This window comes from Nicotiana tabacum, chromosome 18 (genome assembly GCF_000715075.1).
Source record: "Nicotiana tabacum cultivar K326 chromosome 18, ASM71507v2, whole genome shotgun sequence".
In the NCBI taxonomy this organism is placed as follows: Eukaryota; Viridiplantae; Streptophyta; class Magnoliopsida; order Solanales; family Solanaceae; genus Nicotiana; species Nicotiana tabacum.
In genome coordinates, this window is record NC_134097.1 from 36,604,869 (window position 1) to 36,622,312 (window position 17,444).

Genomic DNA, 17,444 nt, shown 5'->3' on the forward strand with positions numbered 1-17,444 from the left:
TGGCTCTAGTGACATGGCATGTACGCATACATAAATCTTAGCCTGGTCTTAAAAGTTAGTCTAATCATGAAGCAATGAAACAAGTTTTGAATATGAACACTTGAGTAAGATAAGTACAGAATTGGACATTTTAAGATCAGTTGAAGCCCAAACTATGTGAAACTGGGGCAGATAATTTGGGAAGTTAATAGGATAACAAGAATTCTTTAAAGGAGAGTGCATACCAGATAATTTGAAGCGAGCAGCTTTGAGTTCAAGTGCACCTCAAGTAACAAGATAAAGCCAAGGGAGTTTGCTTTGAACTGACGGAGGGTACCCACCGTGAAGAAGAAATTACCCAACGAGAGTTCTTTACTTGACAAGGCACTAAAAAAAATGGAAAGCATATCAGTGATATTAACGCCGAAGATGTAAAAGAAATGTTGTGTGTGCTTTTCCTTTTTCATTTCAAATTTCATGTATTGTATTTGGCATATTCAGAGATTGGGAGGTCCTCTTTCAACTATCCAAACACTTTTTACCATTTGGTACCCCTTTTGAGCCTATGTTAATTTTAGTGACCTCCCCTCTTTTGGAATCAATTTCGAGTCAAAATAAAAAAAAAGTTTCATGTCCCCATAGGTTTGTTTTAGAAATTTCATTCTAGAAGAAAAGTCGAAAAGAAAAAAAACATAAAAGAGAAAAATAAAAAAGAAGAAAATGAAAAAGAAAAAGAGAAAAAGAAGAAAAAATAGCATGAAAAGAAAGCATCCTTGTGAACTACAGTGACGACCCGGCCGGTCGCCTTAAGAATTTATGCTCCGATCCCCTATTAACTATTTTTCCCAAGTTTATTTTTGCTATTTTGATTTTCTGGGATGTTCAGTTTTGAGTTTCGGAGAGCTTTGGGAAACTTAGTCCCTAAATGAAAGCTTAAGTATTGGAAAGTTGACCGTAGTCCGAACAATGTGAAGACAACCTCGAAATGGAAATCTGATGGTTCCGTTTGCTCCGTTGGGTGATTTTAGAGTTAGGAGCGTGTTTGGATTGTGTTTTGGAGGTCCGCAGCTAATTTAGTCTTGAAATGCCGAAAGTTGAATTTTGAAAGTTTTCGGTTTGATAGTGAGATTTTGATCCGAGGTTCGGAATGGAATTCCGAGAGTTGCAGTAGTTTTGTTATGTCATTTGGGATGTATGTGCAAAATTGTAGGTCATTCGGACATGTTTTGGTTGGGGTTTTGATCGAAAGCAAAATTCGGAAGATTTTAGAAACTTAGGCTTGAATCCGATGTGTTTTCGTTGTTTTGATGTTGTTTGAAGTGTTTTGAAGATTTGTACAAGTTTGAATAAGGTTTTAGGATATGTTGATGTCTTTGGTTGAGGTCCCGGGGGCCTCGGGATGAATTCGGGTGGTTAACAGAGGAAACTTTTGGAGTGAAGTTGCTGCAACAGCTGTTTTTATGGTATTTTCGCATATGCGGTTTGGGGACCACAGATGCGGAGCCACAGAAGCGGCGTAGAGGACCGCAAAAGTGAAATTTGGGTTTTTCCACAGGAACCGCATAGGCGGTGAGATGTCCACAGAAGCGGAACCATTCCTGCGGTTAGAGTTCCGCAGATGCGAAGGCTGGGTCCTTAAGTGCAAGTCGCAGATGCGACACTTGTTCCCCATAAGTGGGACCGCAGATGCGGTCCTAGGGCCGCAAATGCGGGAATCGCTGGGCAGGACATATAAATAGTTGCCTTTGCGAAATAGAGCCATTCTTTCACCATTTTCATCCGGGCTTGAAGCTTGAGAGAGAGATTTTTGAGGAAAACAAAGGGGAATCACTTGGAGGTAACATTTTTGACTTCATAACTCGTTTTTATGTGATTAAAGACCTAATTAGTGGTGAAAAATTTGAGAAAATGGGTAATTAGGGCTTGGATTTAAGAGACCTTTAAGTGAGGATTTGAGGGGCCATTTGGACTCTAATTTTAGTGTTCTTCTTATGTATAGACTCATGAGAGTACGAGGTTTCTAAAATATAAATTTCACCCGATTCCGAGATGTGGGCCCGAGGGGCATTTTGGTTATTTTACATAATTTCGCGTATTAACCTAGAATTTAATTGTAGAATCAGTTTCTTGAATTGTTATTTACATTATGATATTGAATTGAATAGATTTGAGCCATTTGGAGTCAAGTACTCGTGGCAAGAGCGTGGTTTCGGGTTGACTTTGAGTCGATTCGAGGTAAGTGGCGTGTATAACCTTGTGTGGGGGACCTTCTGTCACGACCCAAACTGAAGGGCCATGACTAGCACCCGACCACACTTGCCGAGCACCAACGTACATTTCATCTAACCTTCATTATTATCTTTTAAGGCTAAAGAGATCAATTTAAATGGTAGACCTAGATCATGGACAACCAACAATAAAATATGATGGCATGAATATACATAGCAGGGGATGACCAGACAATCAAGAAACTACATATAAGGTATGAGCTACCACGCTACTATGAAAGACTATACAACAAAAACTAGCCTACAAGGCATACCAAACTATACATGAGCCGACACCTGTCTATGAGCCTCTAAAAGAACATAAGTGTTGCAACATATCCGGAACAGGGCCCCGACATACCCATAATGTCTATAACAAAAATTGATTACCAAGACCAAGGCAAGTCCGGAGAAGGGATCTCGCCAATCACCGCTGAACTGGACAGTCTACTGTGGTGGGGGAGCTGCACCTGCCTGTCTATCAGGACCTGCACCACGACATGCAGCGTCCACAAATAAAAGGACGTCAGTACGAATAAAGTACTGAGTATGTAAGGCAAGGAACCATAAATACGATCAGTAATGTAAGCAAGGATAGAGAATATACAACCTGTAACATCTTAGTACCTCTGAGGGCTACTTACATGAAATGCATGATACATATGTATAAATACATAAACCTTTAAAGCATTCGCCTCTGTAGGCATCATCATCATCATATCGTACCCGGCCATAATAGGCTCGGTAGAATCGTACCCGGCCACGTGGAGCTCGGTAAAACCCAACTGATCAGTGGTTGCACAATAGGTGCCGTACCCGGCCAACTATAGCGTGGCTCGGTAGAGTAAAATAGATACATATATATAATGCATGCTCGACTCATGGAATCACATTCTAAACCTTTCAGAGTGACGTAAGGTCGGTATCCTCTGTACACGTTATTAGGACTAAGTCTTCACTATGAACCTTATAAGATTCAGGAAGTATGAACAACATTGATAACATAAGAATAAGAGAAGCAACATTAACATCAATCGTTCCATAAGAGGGAAAACAATGTAAGTACTGCTAGCTTCTAAGAGTAGAGTATCTTTGGAAGCTCGTTCATTACATTATGTACAATCAGAGTCGTGCAAAAGAAGGAAAGGGATAGCCTCACATACCTTGTATATACTTCCCCAATCTCAAGCTATGCAATTGTCATAACTCCTTAGTCTACAATAAGAGAAACGATACTATCGTTATCATTTAAGCGTCATAACTATTATGTATCGACCACAACCTATTTTACGATGAAACGGACAACACCTCCCCTATATATATGACCTCACACTATTCAAAACAGTCACCAAACAGCCCAAACAACATCAATAATAAACATATTGAGCCTCCCAAAATAGTCCACACACAGCCTAATCACTCCATACATACGACGACCACCGTAGTCGTGTCAAACAACCTGGAAATGTTACGAATAACTATCAGCCCATAACCCTACATATATATGGTGTTTCTCTACACCCTTCCTCCTCCAAAACTCCACAAGATAGTAGTAAAATACGCAGCCCAACAACAACCCAAAACAGTCCACAAAACAATAACACTACTACCAAACCTTTCGATATATATCTCACAAGTTCTAGATTCAATGGCTTAGCCGCAACTTGGATAATCTTAAATACATATAGAGTAAGAGGTTCCTTACCTTTATACAGAAAGAACAACTCCAATTTGACCTTAAATTTCCATGAAATATCCCTCCAATGCTGCCACAACAACAAAAGAGCGAAACTAGCGATCAATTAGTGTTTTTCGGCACTAGAATCACTTTAGAAGGCTTGAAATCACCTAGGATTGATATTAAGAACATGAGGGAGTATTTACAGAACATAAACCCTTTAAAACAACCTCCCACATGGGCTGGAACGACACAAAAATGAGCAACAATAAGAAGAACAAGAGACTTACTAGCGCCACGGAATTCCCGACACTTGATTTGTGTTGTTTGCCCTTTTTTGGGTCTTGAATCTTGAGAGAACCTTGAGAGGATGTTCCTAGGGTTCTAAGGTCTCAAAATAGTGAAAAGAAATGACTAAAAACGGGTTGTAGTCATCCTATATAGGTCCAAATATCTTAAACCGACTTAGTGGGCCCCATAGAGAGGTGCTTGGCGCAGTCTCGCGAAAATGCGAATATCTCTCTACTCCGAGATCGTATCAATGAACGGTTTAATGCGTTGGAAACTAGACTCATAGATCTTTAATTTTGTGGGTAGATAACCCCGTAATTCCTAGTAAATTATGAGAAAAGATTAGAAATATTTGACCTAATGTTTAAGTAAAATTATGAACCTAAGTTGCGACAACTTTTGTCGACTTTTGTTTCATAACTCGTTTGACTTCAAGACTTATGATACGGATATTATATGATTAAAATACCTTAATAAATGACCTCTTGAGTGTATTAAGCACCACTAGATTACCTGAAAATATGAGTTACAACATCCTTGATTCGTTTAACTTCTAATATTGGTTAATCACCCTTATACACTCTTGTACCACTTAAGACCAATAGGATTGACTTCTTATCATCTCAAAGATAATTACTTCTTGGATTTATGTTAACTAATATATGGCATGAACTAACACATGTGGAAATGGGTTGTAACACCTTCCCCTTAGGATTGATATATTTGGTAATTGAAATGCCTTGTATGTGAGGTGACAAGTGCGTACTTGTGCTAATTATTGAAAATCCAGTTTTCTTTAAGTAATTACTAGTATGTTTCCTTTCCTGTTTCTATTACTTGCACTATTAAGCCTGTTGTTAGCCTAGGAAAGCATGTCTAAGTGACTTAATTGATTTATTTGATTCAACCTGCCTTACTTGAATTATGTGCAGCATGCTAGTCTAGAATCACTTATTGCCTTAATATGAATTTTGTTATTTCTGTTTATCTTTCTGTTGCTGCTGTGTATTTATTTTGGGACTACGGATGTAGGATTCTGGTAGCTCCCCCTTGTCTGTTTACTTTGGGACTACGGGTTAGATTCCCGGTAGATCCCCCTGCTCTGTTTACATTTGGGACTACGGATGTGGGATTCCGGTAGATCCCCCTACACAGTTATATGGAACTACAGGATTACACCCGGTAGATTCCCCCAGTACTGGGTATTTACATTTGGGACTACGGAATGGGATTCCGGTAGATCCCCACGCACTATTAGTTGGACTACGGGACGAGATCCCGGGAGATCCTTTGGATATATATATATATATATGATGGACTATGGGACGGTATCTCGGGAGATAGACTGGATATGTAAAGATGGGACTACAGGATGGTATCTTGGGAGATACTCGATTTTTACTATTGGTGCTGAGCTGTATTTCTTTTCCATGTTTACCTTGTTCCTGTATAGTTGTTTTTGTATTGTACATCGGTATCTTGGGAGATCCCCGATTGTTACTATTGGTGCTGAGCTGTATTTCCTTTCCATGTTTACCTTGTTCTTGTGTAGTTGTTGTTATTCTGTACATCCTGTGTTATTTTACTGCTGTACTTATTTATATTGTTCTGTCATATACTGTTGATCTTTATATTTGTTTAACCTCAGTAGGGCCCTGACCTTCCTCGTCACTACCCAACCGAGGTTAGACTTGACACTTACTGAGTACCGCTGTGGTGTACTAATGCCCCTTCTGTGCATGTTTTTCATGTGCAGATCCAGGTACCGCTGATCAGTCCTACTATCGTTGAGGGAGGCGATAGCTTTAGAGACTCCGAGGTACATCTGCCGCGTCCGCAGACCAATGAGTCTCTTTCTATTCCTGCCTTTTGTATTTAGCCCTTCTGTACTTTTCTGTTCTTTATTAGACATTCCGGAGTTAGAGCTATGTAGCATATGTCTTAGCTTGTGATTTGTGGGTTTTCGGGTCTTAGATTTAGATATTGATTTTGAGATCTATATATATATATGATGTATTCCGAGCGGCACATTAACACCGTTATTGTCTTATTCCTATTTTTAAATTGTTTTACTTCCGCAAGTTTTGGTTATCTTCCGCAAGTTTAGGCTTACCTAGTCGTAGAGACTAAGTGCCGTCACGATGGTTCACGGAGGGTGAACGGAGTCGTGACAAGTTGGTATCAGAGTCTAGGTTCATAGGAGTCATGTATCAGAAGCTGGTTTATTAGAGTCTGGATGATCAGTACGAAAATGTCTGTACTTATCTACGAGAGGCTATGTAACCGTTAGGAAAATTCCACTTCATTTGATTTCCTTGTCGTGCGATATTTTTGACATCACAATTCTAAACTTCTGCCTTCTATTCTCTCATAGATGGTGAGGACATGTGCTACCCAAGATGATCAGGCACCCGTGCCCCCTTCTGCAGCTGTCAAAGGCCGGGGCCGGGGTAGAGGCCAAGGACGTGCACGTGGTGCAGCTAGGCTACCGAGGTACCACCAGTGGATCCAGCCGGAGTCCAGGCACATGACACGCCTACTGCTACTACTACTACTCCAGCTCTTCAAGAGACTTTGTCACAGTTCATGAGCATGTACACCACTCTAGCTCAGGCAGAATTGCTTCCCCTTGCTGCAACTACATCTCAGGCTGGGGGAGGAGCACAGACTCCCGCCGGCCGCACCCCGGAGCAGCGAGTGCATGTTGAGCAGGTCCTTGAGATTATTCATGTATGGCCTACAGTGCCAGTTCAGCCCAGTGACAGGGCAGCAACTTCCGAGGATGAGCAGTTGAGGCTTGAGAGGTTCAAGAAGTACAAGCCCCCCGTTTTTAGTGGTCTAGCATCAAAGGATGCTCTGGGATTTATTGATGAGTGTTACTGCATTCTCCGTACCTTGGATATCTCAGGATCGAGCAGGGTTTCTTTCACTACCTTCCAGCTTCGAGGAACCGCCTATTAGTAGTGGCACACCTATGAGTTAGACAGTCTATATGAGGCTTCTTCACTTACTTAGGCTCAGTTTTCAGATCTGTTCCTGAGGGAGTATGTTCCTCAGAGCCTCAGGGACGCATGGCGCACAGAGTTTGAGCATTTGCGTTAGGGTGTTATGACTGTTTCAGAGTATGTTGTTCGTTACACCAGCTTGGCTAGAAATGCACCAGCCTTGGTTTCTACTGTCCGCGAGAGGGTTCGCCGGTTTATTGAGGGTCTTATTCCTAGCATCAGATCTAGCATGATTATGAGTTGGAGATGGAAATTTCTTATCAGCAGGTGGTGAGCATTGCTAGGAGGATTGAGGGTATGCATGCTAGGGAAAAAAAGGAGAGGTAGGCCAAGAGGTCTCGAGAGTTGGGCCATTATTCTGGTGCCCATACCCCAGCTGTAGGTCGTCATGGCAGGGGTTATATGAGTTGCCCTGTTCATTCAGCTCTTCTAGCAGCCAGTGGTATTCTAGCTCCTCCTAGGCCTTAGGAGCCTTATTATGCACCTCCGGTTTCTAGAGCGCCTCCAGCGCGGGGTGCTTTCAAAGGTCCATCCAGCAGACCTGGCCCTAGGCAGTCATAGCCACCACGTCCTCCCAGAGCTTGTCTTGAGTGTGGTGACACATGTCATATGGTGAGGGATTGCCCCATACTTTGGAGGGGTGCAAATCCATAGATTTCTCAGCCACAGCGTGCCCCGCAGAGTTCTCAGGCTATGGTTACGGCTCCTGTTGCTACCCACCTTCTCAGCCAGCTAGAGGTGGAGGTCGGGGAAGTAGAGGTCGTGCTAGAGGGGGAGGCCAGGCCAGATACTATGCCCTTCCTGCCCATACCGAGGCTGTTGCCTCTGATTCTGTCATCATAGGTATTATACTGGTTTGCCACAAAGATGCATTAGTTCTATTCGATCCAGTCTCTACTTATTCTTATGTCTCTTCTTATTTTGCTCCACATTTAGGTGTGTCTCAGGATTCTTTGAGTTCCCTTGTTTATGTTTTTACTCCTATGGGAGATTCTTTTGTCATGGATCGAGTTTATCGGTCGTTTTCTTGGTTGCTCTTAGTGGTTTTGAGACCAGAGCCGATCTATTGTTACTCAGCATGGTTGATTTTGCTATTATCTTGGGCATAGAATGGTTGTCGCCCCATTATGCTGTTATTGATTGTCACGACAAAACTGTGATGTTGGCTATGCCAGGTATACCGCGTGTTGAGTGGAGGGGTACTTTAGATTACACTCCCAGTAGAGTTATTTCTTTTCTTAAATCTCAGCGTATGGTTGAGAAGGGGTGTGACGCATATCTAGCTTATGTGAGAGACATTAGTATTGTTACCCCTTTAGTTAATTCAGTTCCAGTAGTACAGGATTTTCCGGATATGTTTCCAGGTGATCTTCCAGGCATGCCGCCTGATAGAGATATTGATTTTGGCATTGATATGTTGCCGGGCACTCAACCCATTTCTATTCCTCTATATTGTATGGCTCCTCCTGAGTTGAACGATCAATTACAGGGATTACTTGATAAGGGTCTTATTCGGCCCAATGTATCACCTTGGGGTGCTTCTGTCTTGTTTGTGAAGAAAAATGATGGTTCTATGTATATGTGTATTGATTATAGCAGGTTGAACAAGGTTACAGTGAAGAACCGTTATCCTTTGCCTCGTATTGATGATCTATTTGACCAGCTTTAGGGCGCACGGGTATTTTCTATGATTGATTTGCACTCAGGTTACCATCAGTTGAAGATTCAGGAGCTAGATATCCCGAAGACTGCTTTCCGGACTCGATATGGTCATTACGAGTTCCTTGTTATGTTATTTGGGCTAACAAATGCCCCAGTAGCTTTTATGCATTTGATGCACAGTGTATTCCGGCCATATCTTGACTCATTCATCATTGTCTTTATTTATGATATTCTGGTATATTCCTGGAGTTGGGAAGATCATGAGCAGCACCTAAGGACTGTGCTTCAGACATTGAGAGAGAAGAAGTTATATGCTAAATTCTCGAAATGTGAGTTTTGGTTGGATTTAGTGGCATTCTTAGGCCATGTGGTAACGAGTGAGGGTATTCAAGTGGATCCGAAGAAGATAAAGTCCGTGTAGAGTTGGCCCAGACCATCCTCAGCTACCTAGATTCGTAGTTTCCTTGGTTTGGCGGGCTATTATTGTCGTTTCATGGAGGGGTTTTCATCGATTGCAGCCCCTATGACCAGGTTGACCTAGAAAGGTGCTCCGTTTCAGTAGACGGAGGAGTGTGAGGTGAGCTTTCAGAAGCTCAAGACAACTTTGACCACAGCCCCAATTTTGATATTGCCTATAGGTTCAGGGTCTTATACGGTCTATTATGATACCTCGAGGATTGGCCTCGGAGCGGTGTTAATGTAGGATGGTAGGGTGATTACCTACGCGTCCAGACAGTTGAAGATACATGAGAAGAACTACCCTGTTCACGACATTGAGTTAGCTGCCATTGATCACACCCTGAAGATTTGGCGCCATTACTTATACGGTGTGCCTTGTGAGATTTATACTGACCATCGGAGCTTGCAGCACCTATTCAAGCAAAAGGATTTAAATTTGAACCAGAGGAGGTGGTTAGAGTTTCTAAAGGACTATGATATCACTATTTTGTATCACCCAGGCAAGGCTAATGTGGTGGCTGATACTTTGAATCGTCGGGCTGAAAGTTTGGGGAGTTTGGCTTATTTACCAGCATTAGAGAGGCCTATGGCAATGGATATTCAGGCCTTAGCCAGCCAGTTTGTGAGATTGGATCTTTCGGATCCTAGTCGGGTTCTAGCTTGCGTGGTTTCTCGGTCTTCCTTATTTTATCGTATCATGTAGCGACGTTATGATGATCCTCATTTGCTTGTCCTCAAGGACAAGGTTCAACACGGTGATGCTAGGGATTGGACTATTGGTGTTGATGGGGTATTGAGTATGCAGGGTCGGATTTGTGTACCCAATGTTGATGGGCTTCGAGAGTTGATTCTATAGGAGGCCCATAGCTCGCGGTATTCTATTCATTCGGGTGGCGCGAAGATGTATCAGGATTTGAGACAACAACATTGGTGGAGGCGGATGAAGAAAGATATGGTTGGATTCATAGCTCGGTGTCTCAACTGTCAGCAGGTGAAGTATGAGCACCAGAGACCGAGTGGGTTGCCTCAGTAGATAGAGATTCCGGAATGGAAGTGGGAGTGGATCACCATGGACTTTGTAGTTGGGCTCCCATGGACGTTGATGAAGTCTGATGCTATTTGCTTGATTGTGGATCGACTGACCAAGTCCGCTCACTTTATTCCTGTATATAATACTTATTCCTCGGAGCGGCTGGCGGAGATCTATATCCGGGAGATTGTTCGTCTGCATGGTATTTCGGTTTCCATCATTTCAGATAGAGGTACCCAGTTTACATCACAGTTCTAGAGAGCCGTTCAACATGAGTTAAGTACTTGGGTAGAGTTGAATACAACATTTCACCCTCAGACGGACGGACAGTCCAAACACACTATTCAGATTCTTGAATATGCTCCGTGCTTATGTGATTGAGTTTGGAGGGTCTTGGGATCAGTTTTTGCCATTGGCGGAGTTTGCTTACAACAATAGCTATTAGTACAGTATTCAGATGGCACCGTATGAGGCTTTATATGGGAGACAATATAGATCCCCGGTGGGTTGGTTTGAGCCGGATGAGGCCAGATTGTTGGACACAGACCTGGTTCAGGATGCTTTGGAAAAGGTTAAGGTGATTCAGGATAGAATCCGCACAGCCTAGTCCATACATAAGAGTTATGTGGACCGGAATGTTCGTGACGTTTCCTATATGGTTGGAGAGTGGGTTCTGCTTCGGGTTTCACCTATGAAGGGCGTCATGAGATTCGGGAAGAAAGGAAAGTTGAGTCCGAGATTTATTGGCTCTTTTGAGATATTAAGGCATGTTGGAGAAGTTGCTTATGAGCTTACCTTACCTCCCAGCGTAGCAGGAGTCCTCTGGTATTTCATGTTTCGATGCCCCGGAGGTATCATAGTAACCCGTCGCACGGGTTGGATTTTAGTTTAGTCTAGTTGGACAAGGATCTATCTTATGTTGAGGAGCTAGTGGCAATATTGGATAGGCAGGTCAGAAAGCTGAGGTCAAACAACATTGCATCAGTGAAGGTTCACTGGCGAGGTTAGCCGGTCGAGGAGGCAACCTGAGAGACCGAGCAGGATATGTGTAGCCATTACCCTCATCTTTTCACAACTTCAGGTATGTCTCTATGCTCGTTCGACGACGAACGAATGTTTAAGTGTAGGAGGATGTGACGACCTGGCCGATCGTCTTAAGAATTTATGCCCCGATCCCCTATTAACTGCTTTCCCCAAGTTTATTTTTTCTATTTTGATTTGCCGCGATGTTCGGTTTTGAGTTTCGGAGAGATTAGGGATATTTAATCCCTAAATGAGAGCTTAAGTGTTGGAAAGTTGACTGTAGTCGGAATAGTGTGAAGACGGCCTCGGAATGGAAATCCGATGGTTCCATTAGCTCCGTTGGGTGATTTTGGGGTTAGGAGCGTGTTTAGATTGTGTTTTGGAGGTCCGTAGCTAATTTAGGCTTGAAATGCCGAAAGTTGAATTTTGGAAGTTTTCGGTTCAAAAGTGAGATTTTGATCCGAGGGTCGGAATGGAATTCAGAGAGTTGCAATAGTTCAGTTATGTCATTTGGGATGTGTGTGCAAATTTCAGGTCATTCGGACGTGTTTTGGTTGGGTTTCTGATTGAAAGAAGAATTCAGACGATTTTAGAAACTTAGGCTTGAATCCAATGTGTTTTGGTTGTTTTGATGTTGTTTGAAGTGTTTTGAAGATTTGTACAAGTTTGAATAAGGTTTTAGGATATGTTGATGCCTTTGGTTGAGGTCCCGGGGGCCTCGGGATGAATTCGGGTGGTTAACGGAGGAATTTTTTTTTAGTGAAGTTGCTACAACAGCTGTTCTTCTAGTATTTTTGCATCTGCGGTTTGGGGACCACAGATGCATAGCCGCAGAAGTGGCGTTGAGGACCGCAGAAGTGAAATTTGGGTTTTTCCACATAAACGTAGATGTGGTGAGATGTCCGCAGAAGTGGAACCGCTCCTGCGGTTAGAGTTCCGCAGATGCGAAGGCTAGGTCTTTAAGTGGAAGTCGTAGATGCGACACTTGTTACGCAGATGCGGTCCTAGGGCCTCAAATACGGGAATCGCTGGGCAGAACATATAAATAGTTTCCTTTGCGAAATTGAGCAGAATGCCAATCAAACTAACCACCTGCCTGAACTAGGATTTCATCAATAACAAACTTGTTAGTGATTAGGGCTTTAACAGATAGGCAACCGCACATTTGAGGAGTGAATTCACCTAAGCAGTTAACTGTTTCTATTATGCATTTGATCGAATGCTTGCGTCATCCCGGCTTTTCCTTATTTCCATTTGTAACTTCTCTTTTTCTCTCTTTTTTTTTCTCTTTTTCATTCTTGCCTTTCTTTGCTTGATCTCTCTTTGTTTTTATTCTCTCATGTCTCTTTCTTGTTTTGCCATTGTTTCCTTCTCACGATTTCTTATTTTCTTTCTCTTTTCCTTTTATTTTCTCTCTTTTTTCCCTTTCTTTTTTTTCCCTTTTTTTCATTTGGTTATGGTCGAATTCTATAGAGATTGCCTACGTATCATGACCCCGTATGAATCAGACCAAGCGTAGTTCTGGGAGATAAATGTAAAAATAAACAAAAACATTTTGGGATTTTCAAATTTTTGCATAAAATAAAATAGTTTTGATTAAAACGACTCATCCTACCAGATTATAAAACTAACAGACTCGAAAAAAGGAAATTAACAAACTCCGACGAACTCAAAACAGACTAACATACCCTAGCAGAAAGATGAAAACCTAGACTAGAAAACAAACGAACAGACTCCAATTCAAGAAAATACAGACTCGCAAACAGACTAACAGACCCCAATGAAAATTATGAATACATTAATGCCTCAAATGCTCCCGGGGCCCGCGGGACATCATTCGGTCTCGCCACGGGCCTATATGTAAGATCCCTTTGAAGACTCTCCAAGTCACTCATTATCTGTCGGACAAACGTCATCACTGCCGCGAAGAAAGTAGTGCGAGTCATATCCTCACATGCTTGGTATTTCACAACAATGTAGTTGGCAATGGCTCTAACCCGCTCTCGGATTCTACCCTTTTCCTGAAGCAGACGCCCGACCTGCTGATTCCAGGCTTCTAACACTTGAGTGTCGTGAAGGTGTTGATTTTGCAACTGTTGTATTCCTTCCTCCATCTGAGCCATCAAATCATAACAGTGTTCCCTATCAGCTTTGAAATCTTTAGCCTGCTTGGATGCCTCATTCTGAAGAGTAGTTACTTTTCTTTTCAGGCTGGTGATTGTCCCTTCATACTTTCTCTTCATTTGTTGCACAAATTATGTCTGACCTTTTGCATTTTCCGCCAATTGTGCCCAGACTTTTGCCAGACTGGCCTCAGACTTTTCTAGGTCATCTTGACACTCAAGGGCTTTCTTTTTCAGACTGCTTATAAGCCTTTCATCCGCTCGGCTTCTTTCCAAGTTTCTAGCAACTATTTTTATCTTCCGGATTTGAGCTTTGAGGGCTTCATTTTCCCGAGTTAGTTTTTTCTTTTCCCCCTCATCTGCGGCGGATTGCAAACCATTTTCAAACTGAAGATCCATGACTTGCCTTTCCAACTTGCTTATGGTAGTCCTGTACTCGTTTTCTTTAGTCAACCAGCCCCATTGCACTTGTGCTCTGTCGGTAAATTGTTGGACATGGGTTTTCTTTGCGGGCCTTTCGGGCTCGTGATGAACTCGGGATCTTTTACCATACCACGCAGTGTAACTAGGCTCCACCTCGCCTCTGGATAGATCTCGTACTTGAGTTCTAGGCTCTAAGAATCTGCACTGATACCTAATCCGACGCACTTTTTCTTCTGGAAAAGCGGCTTTTGGTTCCAACTCAATAACCTTCCGACTCAAATCCTCATCATGTGGGATGGTCTGGTATCGGCCTAACTGATGTAGAACTCAGTGCGGGGCATAAGGCTGGATACTCCGAAGACCCATCAACAGCAGATAACATACCTCAGCCGACATAAATTACTTCAGTGACCGAGAGCCAACCAAATGTCCATTCGATCTTGTTTGCAGTCAAGGATCTCAAGTGGGAATGCCATGCTTCTATACCATCCTGGAACTCATAACCTTCTACCCGCTTTTCATGTTTTTCAATGCACTCGAGGCCAGTCATACCACAATTCAAGTATCCAGGACGGTGGCAAAAGTGTTCCTCCATCCATAATTGTAACAGCATATTGCACCCTTCAAAGAACTTTCCCCCTTCTCTACAAAGGGTCAGAGCTCGGTAAATTTCTGCCAAAATCATTGGCACTATGGTCCCATTTGCCTTTTTCATCATAAAGTCAGCTATCCCCACGATCCCCGACTTTATATTCCCATCTTTTCTAGGGTAGATCAAAATACCCAGGAACGCCATTATAAAAGCTAATCCTCTCCAAGCTTCCCACTTGTCTTGGTTTCCCGCATGAGTAAGACCGGTATTTGGCGTCTCGAAGCCACAGGGATTCCCGTAATGTCGGTACAAAAAGTAGAAGGTACAGAATCCTTTGGCCAAATTTCCGTCTCGGGTGTCCCGAGTGATGCTTAACAAATACAAAAATTTGTGAGGGGTTACTGTTCTAGGTGCCACAGGTATTGATTTCTAAGATTCCCGTCGAAACCGGTGTAGCCTGCTATCTCTTCCAGTGTAGGAGTTAACTCGAAATCAGCAAAGTGGAATACATTATGTGCTGGGTCCCAAAATGGTATCAAGGCCTCAATCACGTCCTTTCTTGGCTTAACCTTCAAGTGCCCGATAAGACCACCCAACGCTTTTGTCACAACTTTCCTACTTTCGTCCCCCAAATCATGCCACCATATGTGTAGCTCCAAAGGGATCTCTTCACGGACTGAGAAAGGTTCATTTTGAGTTGTGCTCATCCTGCACATTTATTGGGGTGATTTTCATTAAAAGAAAATTATGACTCATTTTTTACTCAAGAAAAATGACGATTTTTTTTTAAAATTTTCACAAAAATATCCGGCTTTGCCAATACGGCCTTTCAGCACTTCGAAAACGAAGATTTTAAGGTTGTGTTAGCTAACCAGCCAAACCTTTAAAAATGACTAAAGGTGGTTGTTCTTGCAAAAACAACCTTCCGTCGCCCTTTTGAGGGACATTTGGCTATTTTTGACAAGAATGGCATCACCTTACTTATTTTCAATAAACATAAAAAAAATTTATTCTTTTCGGGCTATTTTTGCAAAAAAGGAAACGTATCTCACATCCGGTGAGAATCAGGCGTAGTTCGGGCAGATTTAACGAAAATAAAATCCAACTATTTTTTTTTTCAAAACAGAAAATTTTTGTCAAAATTTTGGCAGAGTTTCAATATATTTTTGGACACTGATTTTTCAAAACAAGTAATTATCTCTCTGAGCCCTCACATTGATTTTTCTTTTCCAACTCTCCTCTAATCATTCATAAGCCGGTCAACATGCAAATCCAAAGCAAATAAATGCACAAGTAGCAAGTAGGATGCACCAAGATGGTCTTTTCATTTCGGGTACACCTGTCCTAGACAGACCCAACCTTTGGCATTGAGTCTCCAAAGTCAAATGCACGCGATGCAAACAAGCGTTCCTACTAGGGATCCGGCATGAAGCTTTGTTATACTAGGTTTAAAACTTGGGTTTATTGTTCTAGACCGGGCTTACCCGAGCGGACATCTCGCAGCCGAGGGGGGCAACATACCGGGAATACAGAAGCTTCACCGGCTTTGCAACTTGTCCGGACCTCGTTCTAAAATGGGATAAGACTCTAGACAGAAGAGAAGTCATACGAAGTGCACCCTTCTCCATGATTAAGAAGACTCAGAGAGAGGAAGGGTTTCGTAGCAGTTTATATACAGTTCACAGAATATCAAAGCGGTAAAAGCAACATTTAGCACATTAGGCTCAAACACGCAAAAATCAGATAATAAATAAAGCCAACTTAAAGTGACAATCGAAACGGGATTTATTTATTTAAATATTCAGAGTCGTCACTTGGGATAATTTATGGTGTCCCAAGTCACCAGTTCAAATCCCGAACCGAGGAAAAGATTGACTCTGTTTCACAGTCCGCGAACACAGAAACCCAGATAAGGAATTTTGTTGATCCGGGAGAAGGTGTTAGGCATTCCCGAGTTCCGTGGTTCTAGCACGATCGCTCAACTTCTATAATTGACCTATTATCTGATTTTAGAACACTTTCAAACCTATGTGCATTTTTACTTTAAACGGCTTTGATTCATTTTTAGGAAGATTTCAACGTTAAACAAAACACGCCTTTGGATCACGCCACATGAAATGCACCCGCGATTCGCGACATATTTTATTTAACGTTGTTGAGATTTGGATTTGGATCATATGAAATTCACACCCGAGGTTAGGAAGGTAATTTAAAATTACGCGCCTAAAGCAACTACATGTTTTCAACTTTGCGAGGGCCATAGTATATTAAGCGTACATAAGCAAACTCCATACATTTGTCAATTTTTATATCTAAATTAATACGAAGGCCATGCAATTGTGATTTTTTGTTTGGCATGGCACGCCCCAATTCCAATTTTTAAAGAGAATTCAAACTAAACTTTGGAGGGCCATAAGCTATTTGTATTACCTAATATAGCACATTTCCAATCTATTTTTGAAAAGCCCAATTAATTAATTAAAGAAAAATTGCGGAACTTCTACTTACTCAAATAAAATTCCAATCTTATTAATTAGCGAGCATGCATCAGAATAGAGGGCCTATTAATTCAAACCAAATTGTTTTAATAAAAAGCCATGGATCGAATCCGTTCAACTTGCCTTCAAGCTTGGGCCCCAATGAGCCCAAATCTTAAGGAAGGGAAAGTAGACAAGTATAGAATGTAACATTGAATTAATCGGCCATACGTCTATCATTGGGCCAATTTTGAGCCCAAAATTTCTGGCCAATAACTGCGTGAGACCAAATGCCAATCAACCCAAAATACACAAAAATATGCAGTGAGGCTAGCAATTTGGTTCTGATTTTGATCACTAACTTGGTTCCCAATTTGTAAAGTCATTTAGCTAACTACTTCAATGAAGGCAAATAACACATAGTTTCCCAAGTAG